Raw genomic sequence first — 24,453 nt, forward strand, 5'->3', positions numbered from 1 at the left:
TGCTGGTTCCAGTGGGCGCAGCAGCAGTGGTGGAGGAATCGGAGGAGGGCAGCGGCCAGGACGGAGAGGATCAATCGGAGGAGTAGTCGGGAAACGAAGACGGTCTGCTGTAAAGGTGCCCCGCCAGCAGGCCTCCGGCAGGGGCAAACGAGTGGTGAGTGATTCCCCCTGATACTCTTGCCTGCAACCCTCACAGAACCCAAGTCGGGACGGAAAGTGGGGGTTCGTTGCATTGTGGACTCAGGGTGTACCCAGACTCTAGTCAGCCCAGCACTAGCCGAGACTTTGGGGACGGGCAAGGTGCCACTGGGCGAGCCCCTACCTATTACCCAACTGGACGGCAAATGCGCTCCAGGGGGGAGGCTACCGTAAAGACGCGCCCTATGGATTTGGACGTTGAGAAACATTGGGAGCAGATTCAACCCCTGGTAGCGCCCCACTCCGCATTCCTGTGTGTCCTGGGGTTGGATTGGCTGAGAGAGCATGATCCCACGGTGAAGTGGAAAAAGGGAACGGTGAAGTTCTCCTCGCCCAATTGTAAGCGGCATGTACGGCCCCCGCTCGCTCAACCCGACCGAGTCGTGGCCGCGGTGGGGTCCGCCGGGGGGGCGGCCATCCCACAGGAGTATCAAGACTTTGCAGATGTGTTCGCGGAGACTGAATGCGACCAGCTACCCCCCCACCGTAAAACTGACTGTGCCATCGAGTTAAAGAAAGGGGAGCCCCTCCCCAAAGCCAAACTTTATTCGATGAGCCCGAGGGAGATGAAAGAACTCAGGGAGTTCTTGGACAAAAACCTAGCCCGGAGATTCATCAGACCTGCGACTTCGCCCTTGGCGGCTCCGGTCCTTTTCGTGAAAAAGAAAGACGGGTCCTTGCGCCTCTGCACGGACTACAGAGGGCTGAACGCTGTTTCCACTTGTAATGCCTACCCGCTGCCTTTGATTAAGGACTTGCTGGGTCATTTGGGGAAGGCGCGGATTTTTACAAAATTGGACTTGAGGGAAGCCTATTACCGGGTCCGAATAAAGAAGGGGCATGAATATTTGACTGCTTTTAACACCCCCCTGGGCCAATTTGAGTACACTGTCATGCCGTTCGGCCTCGCCGGCTCTCCGGGCGTGTTCATGAACATGATAAATGAAATTATGCATGATTTATTGTATCAGGGGGTGTTGGTGTACATTGATGATATTTTGGTGTATTCTGAAGATGTGGGCAAGCATGCCAAATTGGTCCGCGAAGTGCTCCGCCGCTTGCGGAAGCACCAGTTGTTTGCTAAACTTTCAAAGTGTGAATTTCACCGGGATGTGGTGGAATTTTTGGGTTTCCGGGTCTCCCAAGCGGGGATTGAAATGGACCCAGGCAAGGTGCGTGACTTGCTGTCCTGGGAACCACCCCGCACGAGGAGGCAGCTGCAAAGTTTCTTAGGATTTGCAAACTTTTACAGGACATTCATCCCCAGTTTTGCCAAGGTGGCATTGCATCTCACTGACTTGCTAAAAACAAAAGAAGGGGGAAAAGTGGCAAGCCGCCCAGGCGCCCCACTCCAGTGGACCCCCCAGTGTCAGGTAGCTTTTGAGAATCTGAAGCTCCTGTTTACCTCTGAGCCCGTGCTGGCTCATGCCGACCCAGCTAAGCAATTCACCGTACAAGTAGATCCCTCGGATGTGGCAATGGGGGCCGTGATCCTACAAGAGGGGGAGGATGGGAAGTTACACCCATTAGCCTATTTGTCTAAGTTTTCCGGGGCAGAAAAAAACTGGGCGATTTGGGAAAAAGAGGCTGCTGCAGTAAAATTGGCCTTAGCCACCTGGAGACATTGGTTGGAAGGGTCCGCCGTCCCCTTTGTAGTTTGGACAGACCATAAAAACCTTCAGGCGCTCAAACAGCCCCGCTCGCTCTCTGCTAAGCAAATGCGGTGGGCGGAGTTTTTCTCTCGATTCAACTTCACTCTCAAGCATCTGCCAGGCAAACTGAACTTTTTGGGTTGCTACAGCCCCTGCCCACCCCCTCTCGCCCGTGGTCTGATGTCACCATGGATTTCATCACGGACTTGCCGCCCAGTCAAGGCAAAACAGTGATCTGGGTGGTGGTAGATGCATTTTCCAAACAAGCCCATTTCATTCCCTGTGCTGGCTTGCCCTCAGCGGCCAAACTGGCCTACATGTTTGTGACCCACATAATCCGTCTACATGGGATCCCGAAGCGCCTGCTCACGGATCGGGGCCCCCAGTTTGTTGCCAAGTTCTGGCGGGAGCTCCTGAAGTTGCTGGGGGTGGAGCAAGCCCTGACCTCAGGCTACCACCCCGAATCCAACGGTCATACCGAAAGGGTGAACCAAATTCTGGAACAGTACCTGCGCTGTTTTATCAACCACCAACAGAATGATTGGGTTGCCCTCTTGCCTCTTGCTGAGTTCGCCTATAACAATGGGGTGCATGCCTCCACGGGAGTGTCACCTTTCAAAGTGGTGTACGGGACGGACCTAGTGGCCGCACCCACTTGGGAGCTGAGTTCGACCGAAGCCCCTGAAGTCACCAAGTGGGCTGCAACTATCAGTGCTGGGTGGCCTGACATTGTCTCGAGCCTCAGGGAGGCTAAACAGGCTTATAAAACCCAGGCCGACAAAAAGTGGGCACCAGCCCCCGCGTGGAAAGTGGGAGACCTTGTTTATGTGTCCACAAAGAATCTGCGCTGTCAGCAAAAGTCCAAGAAATTGGGTCCTAAATACGTGGGTCCCTTTTCAATTGTGAAACTAATCAATGCTGTGACTGTTGAATTGTCTTTGCCTAAAACTTACAGGAATGTACATCCGGTTTTTCATTCCAGCCTGCTGCGACGAGCCCCTGTGCCAGATGTGTGGCACCCTCCCTTATCCACACCTGTGCTGGTCTACATCGATAAAGACACCCACTATGAAGTCAACCAAATATTGGACTCTCGTGTGCTCAAGGGTCGCCTCCAATACTTGGTAGATTGGAAGGATTTTCCTTCGGGGGAGCGGGAGTGGGTGGAGGCAGAGAACGTGAAGGCACCTCGCCTCCTCCGGGCTTTCCACCGCGCATTCCCTGACTGCCCCCGCCCTGTGGATGCGGGCTAGGGTGGGGGAGGTCTTTTTAGTGCAGAGAGATGTCAGGATTGTAGAATCTCTGTCATAAATTAGCTTGAGTTCCTCCATGTCAGTTATAATGTTTTATATTGCTTGGCGCCTGGTTGCTCCAGGTCCTGTATCCTTGCTAGCCATAAAAGTGAATAATCTATTTTTGTAACCTTATCACATGTTGTGGCCTCTCGGCTGAGCCTGGGTTTGTTGTCACCTCTTCAAGGCTATGAGAATGTATTTCTGTTTTTCTTACACATGTGTCTTTTCTCTGGCTCCCCTCCCTTGGGAACTGTCAAGTTTTGAGCGGGAGAATTGTATTGATAAGCTGAGGCAAATCTGTACTCTAGTCAGATTTGACTTCTCAGTCCCTAGCGTGTAGTACTTTCCAATAAAGCTTTCTTTAATTAAGAAGCCTGTTGTGAGTTCTCTTCACGTTTGACAATCATGTCTCTGAGTTTATTAAAGTTTGCCCTACGAAAATCCAACATCCGCGTCTGGCTACAAGCTTCCTTGGCTCCCCATCTCAAAAGGAATTCTATGAGGACATGGTCACTTCCCCCTAGGGTCCCCACCTCCTTCACCTGATCCACCAACTCTTGCCTGTTGGTCAGTATTAAGTCCAGTATGGCCGGTTCTGTTCAATATATGTCAAGCAAACACTTTTACACTTTCCCTTTCCCACCCAAAGTTGCACAGTTCCCAGGGAGTAGGAGCCCCCCTTCCACAGGTGACAGTCTTGGCGCCATTCCAACTGTTAGTGAAGCCGTCTTGGCCTTGAGTGTTAGACAGTTCCTCTTCTTCACAGCCTGACAGAAATATGTGCAGAGACTAAATCAAAGCAAAAGCAAAGCAGACATTTCAGGGTTATACAAAGGTTCCAAAAACAGCACACATTGGCAGATAGGAAAATGGCACCGTGCTAGCTCGTCCTGCAATGGGTTCCCAAACCAAGCAGAGGGCCAGGAGCAGAAGCACCTGGCAGACCTGAGCGAGGTACGCAAATCTCACTCGCTGGTCACCCCACGAGCTTGGAACGGCATCCTTTGGGTCCTACAGGTTTGTGGAGACCAAGTTCTCCGGATCATCGCTGTTTGTGTTCGGGGCTTTAATGGTGCCGCTATCGAAAACAACTTTCTAATCCTAAAACAACCAGCTGCATAAAATTCTGCATCTTTCTTTGGCTATCTCTTCCCAGCTTGAATAATTAACAAAAGGAGTGGCAGTCTGCGAATCATCAGCATAAAGACAGTGAGTTCTCTGTTTGCTTTCTTTTTCTGTAAATCCAGGCACTAGCCTCCCTTCCCTCCCCTAACCAATTAGCAAGGTAATGCTCTCTTCGGATGGGAGGCAAGCCAGATAAATACACTCATTAGAATAAACAAAAGAAAGAGCTTACATTTTTATGACAGAGAGCCCAGCGGGAGTTGTTGACAAAACACGGATATTGCTTAACTGATAACTACTGAACTCCTGAACTCTCGCGAGATGCCCTGTCCGTGATCTGTGACTACACAGTGGTGTATGTATGCAGGGGGGTTAATGAATACTGCAATGGAGGAAGGACCCATCTTAGACGTCTAACCTGCGCCTGCCTGATTGGATTCTAATTTGCTGATTTTGCCTTTTTTCTTTTCTCTGTTTCTTCTATGCCCCCACATCTTTTGACATATACCTCTCACTATCGTTTTTAGTATAATATTTCAGGATTTAATTTGTGGGGCATTAAACTTTTTGGGAGGATATTTTAATTATTTTTTTTACACAGTTCTATTTTTATCTCCACCGTTTTGTCTTATTTTTACTCCTTTTTTTTCTGATGAAGTTGCTTTTTGTTTGTGGCTGCTATTTCTATCATATTTTTTTTTAAAAAAAATTTAAATTAATATCTCCTGTCACGTTATTATATGCCTGGTGGATTAATCTATTTTTGGAGCTACAGTCTGTTTTGGAGGGACATATTTTTCTATCCCCCCCTTATCCCCTCCCCCATTCTCTCCTACGCTTTTTTGTTGTTTTGTTCTGTTACCTGCAGGTTCTAAAGAGGGAGCCGGTCCCACCAACCAGAAGTTTGATGAAATCAACGAACTAAGCTCATCTCATTGGTAGAAAAGTTTAGTAGGGTTCACAGATAATAGGTGAACAGAGTGTATGAATGTCTAGGCTGTTATTCTGTTAGAGTATTGATCTTATGATTATAGTAATGTGTTAAAGCAAGTCCTCAAATTTGAAGAAACGATAGCAACATACATTAATCTGTAACTCTGTATTTAAAACTCTGTTTACTGTCGATACTGTGAAAGTGGTTTTAAAGTCAAATTACACAGTGGGTCTTTGAGCAAAATAAAATCTTTGATGACAGACAGACTAAGACCTCGCCCAAAGCAAACCAGATCTCCTAATTCAGAAGCCACTATAACCAATTTTTGGAAGCAGAAAAAGGAGATGGCTGAAGCAAGGAAGGAGGCAAAAGCAGAAAAAAAGAAACAGATTGGGGGAACAGAAGTAGTAGTGAAGGAAGGTGATATCAAAAACCTAACCAATGCACAGATGTACCGCCTATTATGCAAGGGCAATTCAGAGATATTGGAAGCAGTCAAAAAGGTTGAAAAGGAGGTTCAAGACACCAAGAAAGAGCTCTCAGACAGAATCGATGGTTTGAAAAAAGTAGTTGATAAAAAGAGATTCCAACGTCTGGAAGTTAATCAGCAAGAGCGGGAGAGAGTGACAGAAGACAAATTTGAAGTCCTGGAAGTAGAATCCAAAGCTAGGAACGTAAAAATCAAAGGCGTTGCGGAAGAATTTGGGAAAACAGACCTGAGGAAGGAAATCACTGAAAGCTTGGAAGATTATTTAGAGGAGGAAGAGGTCCGGATTGACAAAGTATATAGAGTGTACTCAAAGGCGGCTGCACGCAAGAAACAACCAAGAGACATCTTTGTAAGCTTTGACAGCAAGGTTGTAAGAAAAATTTACTCAAAAAGCATTAGGAGACGCCGCTGAAATTGGCGGATCAAGAAGCACAAATCTTTAAATACTTACCAGCAGACACATTACGGAAAAGAGCATAATTCCATTTTTTGCGACAGATCCTAATTGCCGAAGAGATAAGATAATTTTGGAGAATTCCATTTGCCTTGGAAGTGATATTACCATCGGGAAGAAAAACTATTAGCCCTGGCTGGCATCAGATGTCATCCATCAGGGCGACTAGCGCTGTCTCCACCCCATGTCCAGGCCGAAAGCCCGACTGAAATGGGTCAAGGGCTGAAGTTTCCTCCAGGAATGCTGATATTTGGTCCACAGCAGCCCTTTCAACTAACTTCCCCAGAAACGCTAAGTGTGATAGTTGTCAGGGTCTTGCGCAGCCAGGGATGGTTTCTTGAGTAACGGGCGTACCACTGCCTCTTTTAGACCCTCCGGGAATTCTCCTGTAGAGAGGCAGAGGTTAATTATTTCCCGGAGGGGGGCTCCTATTCTTCTGTCTATTGCTTTTAGGAGCCATGATGGGCATGGGTCTAGTGGGCAAGTGGTTGGCCTCGTTGCTGCTAGCATCCTGTCCACTTCAGTTTGTGAGAGTCGTCTGAAGTGACTCATTGTTCTCTGCAAAGATGGCCAAGGGGGCTCTAGTTCACTTTCTGTGTCTAAAGTTGAAGGAAGGTCACAACGAAGCCTCGAGATTTTGTCTGCGAAATGACTCACAAATGCCTCACAGCTAATGTCCAATTGGCTATTATTTTGGTGCCCTTCATCGAGGGCGGTGAGAGATCGGACTATCCTAAATAATTGTGCCGGGCGTGAGTGCGCAGATGCGATGATAGTTGAGTAAAAGTTGCATTTCACTGACTTCACCGCCATCTCATAGGCTTTTAACTGCATTCTATAAGATGTTCTAGATTCTTCGTCATGAGTCTTCCTCCAAACTCGCTCTAGCCGTCTCAGTTCCCGTTTCTTCTGGCGGAGCTCCTCCGTATACCATGGAGCCCGCTTGAGACGGGGTTGGAGAGGGTGTTTGGGAGCTATCTCATCAATGGCTGTCAGCATTCTGTCATGCCAGTCGCTGACCAGTCCATCTAGAGAAGGCATTGGGTCCCGCAGAGCATTCAGGAATCCAATTGGATCCATAAGTCTCCGCGGGCGAGCTGAAATGTGCTCAGCGCCCAATTGAGGGGGAGATGGCTATCTAAGCCGAGTCTTCAGGGTATAGTGGTCCGACCATGGCACGGCAGTAGTCGTGACTGGATCCATACTCAACCCTGCTCCGAAAATCAAGTCCAGGGTGTGACCTGCTTGATGGGTAGGGCCAACAACAAATTGCGAGAGCCCTAACGTCACCATGGCTGAAACCAGGTCCAGCCCGTTGCGAGAAGACGGCAATTCCGCATGGACATTAAAGTCCCCCAGAATTAATAGTCTGGGGAACTGTAATGTCCAGGCGGTGGCCACCTCTAGCAGGGCAGGCATGGCATCTGGAGGTGTATTGGGCGCACGATACACCAGCTAGATGGCCATGCTCTCGGTTGTGCCCCACCCGAGGCCAACACTCTCAATTCCTGGGATTGTCGGTGCAGGGAGAGCCCTGAAGGAGATGTTATTGTGGATCAGGATTGCCACTCCTCCTCCCCACCCCACGGTCCACGACTGATGGAGGACAGAGAACCCAGCAGGGGCCAGCTCTTTGAGAGTGACTGTTTCACCATTTCTGGACCAAGTTTCCATCACGCATGCCAGGTCTACCCCCTGCTCTGCAAAGTAAGCTTGCAGAGTGGAGGCTTTGTTATTAATTGACCTGGCATTGCACAGCATCAGTGTCGGAGGTGGGCCTCCACCCAAGTGGCTCAAGAGATGGGGCGGTGGTTAGAAGGGGTTCGAGCTTGGTCATTTCTATTGTCCAGCCTCCCCCCACCACTGTCTCTGCCTCTTCCCCTTATTATTGGGATCCCTGCCCCCCTTGGGTCCCCCATTGGTGTTATTTTATCCTTGGTTGAGCTCGGTACTTGGGAGCTATCCATGACTGATGGTTCCTCCCTGAGTTGTCAACTGATTGATTTCTAGGGATTTTTTTTTTGCCCTGGTTCTGATTCTTATTTGGTTGCTTTGGTTCTGTTACCTTTGGCTTTTTCAAGCCAAAGGTGGATTGATTTGATTGTGTGTGTGGTAAAATTCAGGTGGGTTGGGGTTCCAGAGGGATTGCCCTGATCATCTTACTGCATCTCAGGGTTACCCAGTCTGGAGTTGGTTTGATCAGTTGATTGGATGTTAGTACATTTTATTTGCTCCCATTCAGTTTGGGTGGAGGGGGAGGGCACCTTTTTGGTTGGATTTCAATGAATTAAGTAAGTGGTACATGTGGTAATTGGGTGTTTGGGTTGTTAATTGTGATTGGATACCGTGCTTTCTTCTTGTCTCTTTTGTCTCTTTGTTAACTTGGCTTTCTTCCCACCCTCCCTTTTCTTCCCACTTTCCAGATATTTGGGCTTCAACCTGTTGGGGTGATTTTGCCAGCCCGAAAGAGACATTGTGGGAAATCATGGTGGAACTCTTTAATCAATCTAGGTGCCCACATTTCCCCCACTTCCACCCACTCACAGTCCGTCATGGGGAACGACTTCCAATCCACCAGGTATTGTAACTTTCCACGATGTCATGTAGAGTCCAGGATTTTATTTACTTCATAGTGTATATCTTTGTCCACATAAACAGGAATAGGGGCAGCAGAAGAAGGGTGCCAGTCATCAGGAGGCGGGGCCAGTTTCAGCAACTGGAATGAAAAACAGGATGGACATGTCTATAAGTTTTAGGCAGATCAAGTTCAATAGTCACAGGATTAATAAGTTTCTTGATAACAAAGGGGCCCACGGTTGTTGGCAATGGACATTTTTTGTAGACAAATATGCACGGTTGCCCACAGCCTACTCAGGTGCCGCCGACCTCTTCTTGTCAGCTTGTTTTTTGTAATCCTTTTTTGCCTTTTCCAACGTCTCCACTATTGGGGGCCAAGTGGCTGCAATTTGGCTGCCCATTTTTTCAAGTCCTTTGTACACTCCACAGCGGGAACCCACATAGGCACAACAGTAAGTTCCGTACCATAGACAACCTTAAAAGGAGAAACCTCAGTAGAAGAATGTACTCCATTGTTATATGCAAATTCTGCTAGGGGGAGCAGCGTGACCCAATCTGATTGTTGATGGTTTATGAAACATCGTAAGTACTGTTCCAAGGTTTGATTCACCCTCTCAGTCTGGCCATTAGTCTCTGGATGATAACCAGACGTCAGCGCTTGCTCTACCCCCGAGAGACCCAAAAGCTCCCGCCAAAACTTTGCAACATATTGAGAACTATGGTCGGATAATGTTCTCTCTGGGAGCCCATGTAGTCGATATACGTTTTGTACAAATAATGAGGCCTATTTGGGAGTGGATGGCAAGCCTGCACAAGGAATAAAATGGGCTTGCTTTGAAAAAGCGTCTACCACCACCCAATCACTGTTTTCCCATGACTGGGAGCCAAATCAGTTAAAAAGTCTATGGTGATCTTTTTCCATGGAGCAGAGGGGGTGGGCAGAGGCTGCAACAGTCCTTTCTTCCCCCCCCCCCATGGGTTTGCACACCTGACAACCCTGCACATATGATATGATATGATAACATTTATTGTGTATAGCCAAAGGCCATTACAAAACATAATTAAAAACAATATGGTACAAATACGAATAAAACAATATTTCTCCAATATTGCGTACATAAAATTTTAAACAAGGGCTACTGAGTTACAATTTAAAAGAAACACGGTGTATCAAGGTGGGGACACCTGTGAAAAAGCCTTGGCTCGGATCTTCCTGGCGGCCAGAGCAAAAAGTGCCACCCTATATGAAATATAGGGGTCGACATCTGATAACAGATAGGTGTCTTTATCAAAATCAGAAGTGTGGTGTGAGTTTGGTAGTAACTTGACAAGGAATTTGCCAAAACATAGTGGGGCAGGTCCTCCACAGATGAATTTCCACATATACACAGGCGTTGGGCTGTGGGTATTTGGAGATATCGTCCAAAGAGCATGATGGCATCATTTCAAATCCCAAAGATATTAGGGCCATTCTAAGATTACGTGTTGTTATGTTTACTAAATATGATGCTCTAGAGTGTTTTTTAAATTGTTTTATACCATGGGGCTGGTTGTGATAGCAGAACTGAAGAGTGATCAATCAATGAATCAGCTTTGAGCAGTAAGTCGTCTGGTATGGTATAACATGAAAGAATGGAGCTAAAAAAGTCAGAGCGAGTCCTGTCTTTGCTTTATAAGAGCTTAAAACTTTGATGGCTGAAAGAATCTGATTTGGTTGTTGTGTCTTTCTTCCAAGATTTCAGAATAGCTAAGTGGGCACGGGCTTTGAGTGAGGGGAAACCAAGCTCTGCCCTCATCAGGGTTGCAGGAGACCCTTTTGGAAGAGCCAGGATACATCTGAAAAAAAAGTTCTGAATGGGCTCCAAGCTGTTGTTTATTTGTTCTTTCCAGCCCCAGATGTTGATGCCATATAGTAGGTGAGGAATGACCTTGGCTGCAAAGAGCTTTAGAGCTGGGTCAACTAAAAACCCTCCCCTGGTGTAGTAAAATCTCAGAATGGCTCCAATGATTTTTAGACCAGAGGCCTTTATAGTTGCAAGGTGGGCATTCCAGTATAGGGTCTCACTGTAAGTGATTCCAAGATATTTAAATGCACTGCACTGTTCTATAGGAATATTGTGTATACTCCAAAGAAATTTTTTTGGTCTTTTCCTAAAAACCATAACTTTTGTTTTTGCATAGTTGATGGAGAAGGACTCCTTACAATAAGTACGGCTTTTGCTGCGGGTTACCTATGGGTAGGGATTTTCCATTGATGTCATTATTCTTTTCATTTTGCGGGGGTGTCTCGGAGCTGGAATTTGTAGCTTTTTCTTCCAGCTGTGAACCTTCAATAAGCGGGGATATTCCTTTGGAGCCATTTGGTTTTTCATGCCTCGAGGGTTTCTCAGGTGGAATGACTGTCTCTTGTCCTGGAACTCCAGTTATGTTACCATTTTCTGTAGGGGTGGCGTGTGACACTTCCATGCTGATTTCACCATCTGTGGCTTTGAGGAGTTTGTCTTTAAGAGAAGATAGGCGTGCTGTGATTGCATCCTGTTCTGGCCTGGGCAACTTCCCAAATGAGTGCAGAAGCTCTTCCTCTATTGTCCAAATTGATTATCCCCCTTCGCCAGTCTCTGTGAAGCTTTTCAGGTTAGACTGTTTGCTTAAGACCTGTTTAGCACGATTTTGTTCCCGTTTACAATAAGTACCCAAGTTGTTAAGTAGCTGTTTCAGACCAACTCTTGTAAGGGAAACCAGGACCATGTCACCTGGGTTGTTTCAGGGCCTGCAAGTTCTTATGATCAGTCCATACTTCAAACGGCACGGCGGACCCTTCTAACCAATGCTGCCAGGTAGCCAAAGCCAACTTCACAGCCGCCACTTCTTTTTCCCAGATGGCCCAGTTCTTTTCGGGCCCCGAAAACATTTTCGAAATATAAGCAAGCGGATGCAGGCAGCCATCACACCCCTTCTGCAAAATCACAGCCCCCATTACAACGTACGAAGAATCTACTTGGACCGTAGTTTTTTTCTTTGGATCTACATGGGCCAAAATGGGTTCAGTGGTAAACAGTTCCTTGAGAGCCTTAAATGGTTTCTGGCAAGCCTCAGTCCACTGCAGTGAAGCGCTAGATTTGGAAACCTTTGCCCCCTCACCTTTTGTCTTTAACAAGACCGTGAGGGGCAACGCCAACCTTGGCAAAGTTGAGGATAAATGTCCTGTAAAAATTGGTGAACCTCAAAAAACTTTGCAATTGTTTTCTAGTTTTGGGGGGTTCCCAGGCCAACAAATCCTTTACCTTGCCAGGGTCAGTTTTTATACCTTCCGGAGACACACGGTACCCTAGGAAGTCTACACAGGTCTTATGGAACTCACACTTACAAAGCTTCACATACAGGTGGTTCGCCCTCAGTCTTTGCAACACCTCCCGCACCAACTTGACATGGTCGGACAATGGTTTCAGAATATAAAAGTATATTATCCAGGTAAACCAGGGCCCCTTTATATAATAAATCATGCATGATTTAATTAATTAAGTTCATGAACACGCCGGGCACGCCAGCCAATCCTAACAGAATACCAGCATATTCAAACTATTCTAAGGGGGTGTTAAATGCTGTTAAATATTCATGCCCCTTCTTTATCTGCACTCGATAATAGGCATCTCTCAAATCCAATTTGGTGTAAATTTTACCTGTCCCCATATGGCTTAACAGGTCTTTTATTAGCGGGAGGGGTAGGCATTAGATGTTGACACTGCATTCAGACCCCTATAATCTGGGCACAGCCGCAAAGTGCCGTCTTTCTTTTTTCAAACAGGACTGGTGCTGCCAATGGCGAGGTGGTAGGGCGGATGAAGCCCCACGCCAAGTTTTTGTCCAGGAATGTGCGCAACTCCCCCACCTCCCTGGGACTCATGGAATACAGTTTGGCTTTTGGGAGTGCCTCCCCTGGTTTCAATTTAATTGCACAATCAATCTTTTGGTGGGGAGGCAACTGATCACATTCCTTTTCCTCAAAAACCTCCTTCAAATCCCAAGACTATTGGGGCACGCCTGGCACTTCCACCTGGCACAAAGCTGCACACTCTCCACGCCCTTCCATCATACAGTCCGGGGTGGCCTTTTTACAATGATGTTTACACCCAGGGTCATCGAACCGTAGGATCCCGGGATCACCAGTGCATGCTGGGGTCATGCTTATGCAACCAGTCTATTCCCAGCACCAATGGGAAAGCTGCACTGGGCGCCACCACCGGCTGGATCCGTTCCCAGTGCTCCGAAATTTTCAAGTCTAGGGGAAGTGTGTGGGACACAGCCTCCCCCACCCCCCTTTCATGCACTTCCCATCCATTTGGGCAAACCATAGGGGTTTGCGAAGTGGCTCTTCCCCCACCCCCAAGGCTCGCACCAGTGATGAGTTAATTATAGTCCAAGTACATCCACAGTCCAAAATGCCCTGCACCCCCACTCCCCTCCCTGTCCCAGGTACAGGCTTGGATGCATCGCTCTCCTCCTTGTTGCTGCTCCCCATGGACAAAGCAACAGAAGCATCAGAGGAATCCAGAGGCTCCAGCACGGGAGTCAGAAGCACCTTCACTGTTTCCTGCCCCGGCGTTTCTCCCTTCACGGATCCTGCAGCGGTCTTCCCCGTTGCTGCCTTTACCAGGGTCTTCTCATGCCCAAAAGAAGACTTGGACTTCTTGGAAGGACAATTCGCCAGGAAATGCCCCTGGCCCCCGCAGCCCAGGCAAAGCCCCTTCTCTCAGCGCCTAGCCCTTTCGTTGGAATCCGGGGTAGACGACTTTGAGGATGGGCTTTTCTTTGGGGCACTTACCTTCTTGGCACTCTTCAGCTTGTCTCCCTCCAGTTGGGCTGCCAGCATCTTCCTATTCTCCACTTCACCATCCAGGCGTACCCAGCGCATCAACGTCTCTGGGTCGTCCAGGTTCAGGCACTTCTTCACAAGGTCCCTCTGCAGCACCTTCCAGAAGGCTTGGACATGCTGCGCCTTCCCCCTAATTGGGAATCACAGCCACCAGCTTCTTGAACTCCTGGGTGTATTGGGGCACAGCCATGGAACCCTACTTGAGATTTTGCAGATTCTCGACAGCAGTCTCCACCTCGAAGGGGTCCTCGAAATGCTCTCTCATGCAGCATACGAAGCGGTCATAATTCTGGACTTTGGTAGGGTCCTATTCGTAGAGGGTGATGAACCACTTGGCCACTTCACCATCCATACAGTCCCCAGTGAAATGCACCCGGTCAGCGTCATCTCAAAAGTGTGGCCCTGCTCCACCATTTAGCCCTGGAGCTGGATCAGGAACCCATAGAACCCGTAGAACTCGTTCACCACTGAAACGGGTGCAGAAATGCCAGCGCTGTTGGCCATCTTGTCCCTGGGGGGCCCTGGGTGCCGCTAGAGCCACAGGTGGCTGGTTCAGGGCCACCAGTGGTTGATTCAGGGCCACAGGAGCCACCGGGGGCTAGTCCAGAGTCGCCTGCCCCTGGGCGGGAGCCGCAGCTGCTCCGGCCGCCACTGCAGCTCTAGCTGCCACCACTCTCTCTCCCACACCAACATGCATCGCTGCTTCATGGCGTGGCACGGGACAATCCAGCTCCTCCAGGAAGAATCGGGCCTCCATCTGGTCTTCGTCCACGTCTGCATCGTCGGCCACAAACTCCAGCCAGTCTCTCATACGGTCCAGGCAGTCCCGGAGTTCCAGATTCTCCAGGAGGATTGCAGTGTCATGGTCAGGGACCCCTTGTCGCAGTTCATGGCTCCAGCCATCGCTGCACAGGTAATCAATCATACTTGGAGGGTCTCCGCTGGTCGGTGATGTGCCTCTCTGATAGTAGTCTGTACTGGGACCAAAACTCAGGCCACCCCTGACTGGCCATTGGCCAGGTGGGCCTTTCGGGGATGGGCCCCTAGAGTGGTGCCCAACCCGGCTCTGCCATTTGCGGCCGCTCCCACTGTGGCTCCCATCCCGGTACCAGCCCGGGCCCCGGCTGCAACATCCGTCATTTGGGTATCAGGTCTAGTATCCCCCTCTTTGTCCGACATCTCGAATGAGGAGAACGGTTGGGAGAACCGACTAACTGTCAATGGCAGACACACTAACAACTTGCTTCTAGATTAATAGAAAGCTTTATTGATAGCAGTTCAGCACACCTCAATGATAATAGTCAGTTCTGTTCAATACATGTCAAGCAAACACTTTTACACTTTCCCTTTCCCACCCAAAGTTGCACAGTTCCTAGGGAGTAGGAGCCCCCCCTCCCACAGGTGCCAGTCTGGATGCCTTTCCAACCTATAGTGAGGCTGTCTTAGCCATGGGTGTTAGACAGATTCTCTTCTACAGATAACACACCCTGAGAGAAATATGTGCAGAGACTAAATCAAAACAAAAGCAAAGCAGGGTCCTGGGCTATACAAAGGTTCCAAAAACAGCACACATTATTCCAAGATGGAGTCACACAGGTCAAATACAAATCATGGCAGGGGTTAGAGTATCTAAACCTGACACAAACAAATAGAAGAAAACAATACAATATGGAGGACCAGAGATCTCTTCCAAAAATTGGAGATATAAACATTTAATGAAATATGGGTACGATAAAGGACCAAAATGGTAGGGATCTCACAGAAGCAGAAGAGATTTTAAAAAGGTAGCAAAATTATACAGAAGAATTTTTGGCGAGCTTAACATCCCTGATAACCACGAGGGGGTAGTCACTGACCTGGAGCTAGACATCCTGGAATGTGAAGTCAAAAGGGCCTTAGGAAGTCTGAGAAACAATAAAGCTAGTGGAGGTGACAGCATTCCAGTTGAAAATCTTAAAAGACGATGCAGTAAAAGTGCTACACTCAATATGCCAGCAAATTTGAAAAACTCAACAGTGGCCACAAGATTGGAAAAGGTCAGTTTACATTCCAATCCCAAAGAATGTCAACACCAAAGAATGTTCAAACTACCGCACCATTGCATGCATTTCTCGTGCTAGCAAAGTTATGCTCAAAATCCTACAAGCTAGGCTCCAGCAATATGTGGACTGAGAACCTCCAGAAGTACAGGCAGGATTTCGAAGAGGCAGGATTTCGAAGAGGCAGAGGAACTAATTGAGATCAAATTGCCAATAGAGATCAAATTGCCAGCATACACTGGATCATGGAGTTCCAGAAGAACATTTACTTCTGCTTCATTGACTATGCTAAAGCCTTTGATTGTGTGGAGCACAACAAATTGTGGCAATACCAGAGCATCTTATCTGTTTCTTGAGAAACCTATATGCAGGTCAAGAAGCAACAGAGAGAACCGGGCATGGAATTGGTTCAAAATCGAGAAAGGAGTTCGGCAAGGCTGCGGAGCACATCATGAGAAAGGCAGGGTTAGATGAGTCACAAATTGGGATCAAGATTGCAGAGAGAAATATCAACAACCTCAGATATGCAGATGATACCACTCTAATGGCAGAAAGCGAAGAGGAACTAAAGAGCCTTTTGATGCGGGTGAAGTAGCAGAGTGCAAAAGTTGGCTTGAAACTCAACATCACGAAAACGAAGATCATGGCATCCGGCCCTCTCAATTCCTGGCAAATAGATGGGGAAGAAATGGAGGTAGTGACAGATTTTATTTTCCTGGGCTCCAAGATCACTGCAGATGGGGATTGCAGCAAAGAAATTAAAAGACGCTTATTCCTGGGGAGGAAAGCTATTGCAAATTTAGACAGCATCCTAAAAAGCAGAGATATCACCCTGCCCACAAAAGTGCATCTACTCAAGGCTTCCCAGTTGCAATGTATGGCTGTGAAAGTTCCTTAAGGAAGGCCTTGAGGCTTTTGAACTCTGGTGCTGGAGAAGACTCTTGCGAGTCCCTTGGACTGCAAGGCGAACAAACCGGTCAGTCCTAGAGATCAGCCTGGACTGCTCCTTAGAAGGCCAGATCCTGAAGATGAAACTCAAATACTTTGGCCACCTCATGAGAAGGAAGGACTCCCTGGAGAAGAGCCTAATGCTGGGAGCGATCGAGGGCAAAGGAAGAAGGGGACGACAGAGAATGAGGTGGTTGGATGGAATCATTGAAACAGTCGGTGCAAACTTAAATGGAGGTAGGAATGGTAGAGGACAGGAAGGCCTGGAGGATCATTGTCCATGAGGTCGCGATGGGTCGGACATGACAACAACATATATCACCCAGATATTATCTCAATTTCTAGGGATATCTGAAATTGTATCTAGATTCCTTCAATGAATCTGCTCTTAATTTTTGGTCTTGGCTCAGCTGATTAGGATTCAGAATCTTCAATCCTTTTATGAACTGTTTTCATTACCAAAATATGCACTTAACTAAGGCGTAATATCTCAGAGGTATGGATGCTGAGTGACTACTTTAGCTGTGGATGCCCCAGAATATATGTTAAGAAAGAGGCCCTCTTATCTAAAAAGTACTACAATACAACTAAAAGCAAGGCAAAAAACTGGTCAAGGGAATATCAAATGATAACCATGAAGACAAGTCAAAGAAGCATTAAATCATGAGAACAATAAATCTGACAGTATGAAAAGGAGCTTAGAGGTAGAAATATTAAAGTAATGTATGTCCTTGATTTCTAGTTTGAGTTGCAAATTTCATCAGTCTTTGCCTGATGAGAGGCACAGTGTGGTGGGTGGGTGGGGCCAGCTGTGATACAAGGGCACCACTGTGCATTGTGGATGCTACATCAATGCTCAGAAACGCGTTGGCATTCAAGTTTTAAAAAAGATCCAACCTCATGCATCTTCTTCACACTCTGAGGTGCCCTGTCAATTCAAGGTGACCCTTGTCAGCTCAAGGTGGCTCAACTCAGCTCAACTCAGCAGTGAAGCAGCCGGATTTGAAACCAGGTCACTGGCACTGAGATGGTTTAGAAAGCACTTCTGGTGTTGTCTCCCATACTCCATTGCATTAAATAAAGTAGAAGACATAAATTAAAGGGGAACTTCAATAAAGAAGTGGTGACATACAATGGATATGTATACCATTTGGCAGAGTATTCCTTTTCAGCCAGGGGGCAGTAGAATATAGATTGTGCCATGTTTTGCCTATATAAGAAATCGGATGTTAGTTGACAGTGCATGTTAAAATGCTAATTTCTACATTGAAATAATTGAAGCAAAATGAACCTTAAATAACTTTAAAGAGATGTTTCCCTCCCTCCCTCCCTCCCTAAAATGACTTGATGTGCAATCACTAATGGCAGCATGAACCAGGAATGCATTGGACTCTCTGGAGACTTGTACCGTATTAATGCGCATCTCCACATGGTACATTCTGAGCCTGTGTTCCTGCAATTCTATCAGGGGCAATAGGATACAGGTGAAACCACAGAGTGCAAGGGAGACAGGACAGGAGCTGCCCTCCGCATGTTAGTACAAAACTCTTTGTAAAGCCCGGTTTAAGGATTCGCACAGCCTTTAGCATCAGAACCAGTTTAAGGATTTGAGACTGAGCACAACTGGTACTGTTATTCATGCTACACAAACAACAATGGCCTTCCCTCACAGAGATCGCTGCACCTTTTGAAGTAACCAACAGCTTGTCAGGGCTCTCTCCAGTGATTCACCCCAGATCCATAACCCATGTGGAGCAGCAGGGCTACGAGATGAAGAGAACCCCAAAGGTTCCCTGATTAGGGACACCCAAGGACCTGACACACCTTCACTTTGCTGAGAACATTTATCATACTTCAATATCTAAGTTTAATGTACTGATACTTACCTTTCAGGCCATCTGTGGTGTGGGTCCAGCTTACCTCTCTGCCTATGTCCCGTGTAGAGTGCTGTGCTCTGCAAATACCTACTGGGCCCTGGTCCCAAGAAAGAACATCTGGCCTCAACTTGACGTTATCAGTCCTGGCCCCTGCTTGTGGAATGAACTCTTGGGGCCGTTCCGCATTCGTCCAAAATAGCACAATGGTTACTAATTGAAATCGCTACAGTTTTGCCGTTATGCACAACGTCGTTGACAATCTGCAACACTCCTGAAACTGATCCGCAAAAAGCGCTTCGTTGTAGCACTTTCAGGGAAATCCCAAAAAGTGGATTCACCCTCCGGAAAGCGCTACACTCCTGCAACCAATCTGCAACACTAGCGGGAAAGTTCTCTGTGTTACCATTGTTGCGGTTTCTGCAAAGTCCCTCCCCCTGGCTCTCTCCTCTGATCTTCCGGTGAAGCGATCGCCATTTTTTTTTCTCCAAGCGAGCGGAGATCAACGCACCGGCAAGCCTTCGTTTACCCAGTGAGGCTTCCCCAGCTGCAGTCCCTCTGTTTAAAGTCACCAAGCACAAGCATCGCAGAGGCCCGTTTGCTGGTTTATTTTCACTTTATTTTTCACACTGTTTTCGGCCGAAAATCGTGCCCGTGAGGGGGGGGGATTTTTTTTCACTCGGGGGGGGGGAGCGTGGCAATGATGAAACTGCAGCTCAAACATCACCTGCTAGCTGGATGGGGCTGTTTGGGAGCATGATAACGGCTGCCCATTGGCTGCTTGACGTCCAGGGGCGGGACACAGCTCAGCAATAGCGCTTCCTTTCTAGCGATTTTTGCCAAGACCAGAACCCTATGGGAAACAATAGAAACGCAATTGGATTCCACTACAAAGGCAGGTATGCATAATGACGAATTCCACTATTTAAAATGGCGATTTTTCGTTCCACAAACAATTTACAACAAGGATCCCGGTGCGGAATGGCCCCTGCAGAAGCCCAGAGCCCTGAGGGAAGTGGTGCGGTACCAGAGGACTTGCAAGACAGAGCTATTCTGCCAAGCTTTTGGATGGAGTCAGTGATCCTAGGATCTCTAATGGGCCCCCCTTTAAAAAAACACCCCCCATGTCAACAATTTAATCTGGTGATAGACTTATTCAAAGGGACAGCACTAGAAATAATAGCTGTAATTGATGCTGTTAGTGATAGATACAGTTTAAAATGGTTTAAATATGTTATTATTGTAATGATACTATTTCTCTTGTAATGATACAAAAGAAGAAGGGGACGACAGAGAATGAGGTGGCTGGATGGAGTCACTGAAGCAGTAGGTGCAAACTTAAATGGACTCCGGGGAATGGTAGAAGACAGGAAGGCCTGGAGGATCATTGTCCAGGGGGTCGCGATGGGTCGGACACAACTTCGCACCTAACAACAACTATTTCTCTACTTGATGTTGTACACTGCCCTCATCTGGCCTATATAAATTGAATGAATGAATGAATGAATGAATGAATAGACAGAAGACAGACAGACAGACAGACAGACAGGGGGATAAGGCACTCCAATATCTAGGGAGACCTTCACACTTATGTGGCTTGTGGTCTGCATGCTTGCTCAATGAGTGATGCACATACTCAGTTACTAATAGAGCATAGAGAGGACAGGAACCTCAGGGGAATAATAAAGCCATGCAGTCCACCCTCAAAGGTTCTGTTTTCATCAGGGGAACTGATCTCTGGTAATCCACAATCAGATAGTGATATCAACATCCAAGTAAAAAAAAATAACTGGAAAAAACTAGGATTTCTTAACTCATCCTTTCAGGCCTGAAAACAACCAGCTCTTCCTCCTGATGGATGGCCATCCTGTTTCAGTGACGGGATGGCTCAAGTAGAGTTGTCTGAAGCAGAACCCTTCAGATATGGCTGGGTAGAACAAGCAAGGAAGTGCGTTTGCCCATCCTGAATGGGGTGCAACTATCAGCGACCCACTCTGCCAGGAACTTGGGTGTGATCCTGGACACCTTCCTCTCCATGAAGACATAGATCATGAGAGTAGTGCGGCTGGTGTTCTACCATCTGTTCCAAGCCAAACTACTAGTGCCATACTTGGCCCCAGAACACCTAGCTACAGTGATCCATGTGATGGTCACCTCCAGACTGGATTTCTGCCACTCGCTCTATGCTGGCCTGCCCTTATCCCTGACATGGAAACTACAGCTGGTCCAGAATGCAGAGTCCAGGGTCCTTACAAGAATACCATGGAGATCCCACATCGGGCCTGTGCTGAAACAGCTGCACTGGTTACCAGTTGAATCCTGGATCAGGCTTAAGGTCCTGGTACTCACTTTTAAGGACTTGTACAGGCTGGGCTCAGTGTACCTGAGGGACCACCTCTCAGTATATACCCCACAAAGAGCTCTACATTCTGCTACCTCCAACCAGCTGGTGATCCCTGGCCCCAAGGAAACATGTTTGACCTCAACCAGGGCCAAAGATTTCTCCATCCTGGCCCCCACCTGGTGGAGCGAGCTCCCAGAAGATGTCCAGGCCTTGTCAGAGGTACCACAGTTCCAGGGGGCCTGCAAGATGGAGCCCTGCCACCAGCTATTAGGTTGAGATGCAACAACATCCACTGGCCCCCCAGAACCCTTCCCCTCACACAGATGTGCCCTTGGAGCAAACAAAAGGGCAACCTTGGACTGGCCAACCTATGGCATTCAGTTAACTGTTAATGAAGAATTATTATCACCAAATGTTACTGTTACTACAGCTGTTCTTCTACTGTTATTATTAAGCCATGGGGGATCACTTGGGTGTGAAATTGGGGTCCTCTTGGGTAAACATGGAGTTGTGAATCCTTGCCTTGTGCAGGGGATTGCACTAGATGACCCTGGAGCTCCCTTCCAATTCTATGATTCTATGTTTTTACCTGTATTATGATTTCCAAGTTTTCTGTAAACTACTCTGAGCCACAAGGGTGGACAATATATCTTTAACATTTTGCTCTATTATATATTTGTGAAAGTTCCTCCTGGGCGGAGACTGTCCAGGTCCTTTTGCCCCCCTGCCCAGGTCCTGCACGCGTCCAGATTGGCCCGGCCCCACTGGCACCTGCCCGCAACAGCCCAACCAGCCCAATCAGGCTGCATCTCCCGCCCAATCAGGCTGCGTCTCCCACCCCAACTGTCACGTCCAACAACTTCCCTCACTTTGCCTCAGACCACTGAGAGAGCTGGCAGGTGGCTGATGAGTGTTCTCCCTCCCCCCTCCCCTCAGGCCTGCTGTGAAGGAGCCTCTAACAGCCCCTGACTGAGGGGAGGGAGGCGTTTCCGAGAGCAATGCAGGGGAATCTGTAGCCATGGGGATGCTTTATTTTGGAGGGGGGAAAGCTTTCCCCTTCTGCCTAACCATTGGCTAAGATGGAGGCCATAGAAAATCCCCTTATCAAAATACTGCTCTGGCCAGCCTCGCTGCTGGAGGGAAGAGGCAGCCAAGCAACTCTCTGTAGATTTGATGCTTACCACACAGGGTTGTTGTGAAAGTGAAACTGGATGCAGTTACGGAGGTTCTTTTTCATCTGCACAACAAACCTGTGCAGTAGGCCTCAGATCTGCAGAGAGTTGCAGAGAAGAAATATACATGGCTTGGCTGTTTCTTCCCTCCAGCAGTGAGGCTGTCCAGAGCAGTATTTTAAGTGAGAAGGGGCTAATAATAATAATAATAATAATAATAATAATAATAACAACAACAACAACAACAACAATAATAATAATAATAATAATAATTAGACTTTCAGCGCGCCACTCCCATAAGGCTTGTGGCGGGTTACATTCAATAAAAATCCTAATAAAATACAACAATATCCAGACAGAAACCAACATCCAAGACATATACTCCTGAGGTGGCATGGAAAATGATCTCAGCTGCCCATAGAATAGTCCAGAGGCAGGTCCAGATCTTCCTGGTGGGCTGGGCTCAACCATAAACCTGGTGGAAGAGCTACGTCTTGTCAGCCCCCCTTCAAAAGGAAAGCACAAGTGTCCCCACAGAATCTCCTGCGTTGCTCTCAGAAGGAAACGCCTCCCTCCCCTCAGCCAGGGGCTGTTAGAGGCTCCTGCACAGCAGGCCTGGAGGGAGGGGGGAGCATACTCACCAGCCACCTGCCAGCTCTGTCAGTGGTCTGAGGCAAAGTGAGGAAAGTTGTTGGATGTGATAGTTAGTCCTGTGCAGCCCTTTCTGCCTGGGGAGCTGATCTTTATGCTCTGCAGATGAGCTGTAATTCCAGGAGCTCTCCAGAACCTACCTGGAGGTTGGCTACCCCTGGAAATATTCCTGGAGGTTTGGAGGTGGGACTTCAAAACGGTACAATACTTCAGAATCCAGCCTTCAAAGGAGCAATTTTTGCCTGCAGAGCTGATCATTATAATTATAATCTAGATCAGTGGTCCCCAACCTGCGGCCCGCGGCCCGGTGCCTTGCCGCGAAGGCCATGGCGCCGGGCCGCGGCTCCCTCTCCCCGCCCCCCCTGCAGTAAAAAACTTCCCAGGCCGCAAGCTTGCGGCCCGGGAAGCTTCTTACTGCTGGAGGGCGGGGAGAGGGAATCAGGGCCGGGCCTTGCATTTGCGCAAGCACGGCCCACGGGCGCGGCCCGATGCGGGGCGTGGCCCGCGCGGGCATGGCCCATGCGCGGGCGTGGTCTGTGAGCGCAGGCGTGGTCTGTGAGTGTGGCCCTGTGCGCCCGGGCATGGTCCGCGCGGGCGCGGCCCGATGCCCTGCCGGTCCCCAGCCTCAGAAAGGTTGGGGACCACTGATCTAGATCAGTGATTCTCAACCTTCCTAATGCTGTGACCTTTTAATACCAGTTCCTCATGTTGAGGTGACCCCCAACCATAAAATTATTTTTATTACCATAGTCCTTTTGTCTGGTTTTGCATGGAGAATATGGCTGCTTTTTCAGATGCCAGTCTCGAGGTGGAGCCTGGAGATCCCCTGGAATTCCTGCTCCCCTCCAGGCAACAGAGAGCAGTTCCCCTGGGGGAAATGGCTGCTTTCTCAGGATGCCAGCCTCCGGGTGGGGCCGAGGGATCCCCTGGAATCACAGCTCCTCTGCAGACCACAGAGAGCAATCCTGCTGGAGAAAGCAGCTGCTTCGAAGGGAAGAGGGACTGCATCGCATCGCATCCCTCTGAACCCTCCGAGCCCCAAATCCCCAAGAGTTCCCCCACCTGGTTCTGCCTCCCCCCACCTGGCGCCCTGCCTCCCCCCAAGCCCTCTGCACAAGTTCAGAGGCACCTGCCCATCTGCAGCAGCTCCAGGACCTTGAAAACGCATTTGGCAGGCCTCCAGCTGGCCAGCAGCGCCTCCAGGCAGGCACCCAGCGTGGCGGCCTTGGTGGCCATGGATCCCTCTCGCCCATGTGCGTGGAGGGAAAGAGGAAGGGTGCCCGGCTCACTCCACCTTCCCTTCTCCACTGCGCTGCCTCCAGCCCTTGCATAAGTGGCCCGGAATTTCAAGTGGACTTGGCTTTAGAAGAAAGTAGACAGTGAGACTTTGGGGGGAACTTGGTGATCCACTTTTATTAGGCAATGACTTGGCCTTGCAGACAACAACAGGGACTGCAGTTGCCAGCAGTAAGTCTGAGGCTTCAGAAGGGCAGACATCACCAGCCAAGCAACCAAGTGGATTCCTTTTGAAGGGATGCATGTGAGGGGAGAGAGCTTTCCCTTCAGCCTAACTACCTAGATATGAGCTGTACTCCCAGGGGATTCTCAGGCCCCACCTGGAGGCTGGCATCCCTAAACCTCAGTGGGATACAATGCTACAGAGTCACCCCTCCAAAGCAGCCATTTTTGCCTGGAGAGCAAAAATGGCTGCTGATCTTTATAGTCCCGAGATGAGCAGCAATTCCAGGAGATAGAATCATAGAATCATAGAGTTGGAAGGGGCCATACAGGCCATCTAGTCCAACCCCCTGCTCAACGCAGGATTAG

At 48.4% G+C, this 24,453-nt stretch overlaps 1 long non-coding RNA gene across 1 annotated transcript in view; it reads right to left on the reverse strand.

Moving 5' to 3' along the window:
- Positions 1-3,619: 3,619 nt before the first annotated feature.
- The window catches only part of LOC143845188 (uncharacterized), a 182,552-nt gene continuing 161,718 nt past the window's right edge, over positions 3,620-24,453 (reverse strand). Inside the window, exons 2-4 of the long non-coding RNA XR_013234307.1 lie at positions 19,187-19,312; positions 8,693-8,864; positions 3,620-3,934 (exon numbers count right to left, since the gene is read on the reverse strand). This is a non-coding gene — a long non-coding RNA (uncharacterized LOC143845188). The remainder of the gene's footprint in view (positions 3,935-8,692; positions 8,865-19,186; positions 19,313-24,453) is intronic.

The sequence above is a fragment of the Paroedura picta genome, chromosome 9, assembly GCF_049243985.1.
Source record: "Paroedura picta isolate Pp20150507F chromosome 9, Ppicta_v3.0, whole genome shotgun sequence".
NCBI classification, from domain to species: Eukaryota; Metazoa; Chordata; class Lepidosauria; order Squamata; family Gekkonidae; genus Paroedura; species Paroedura picta.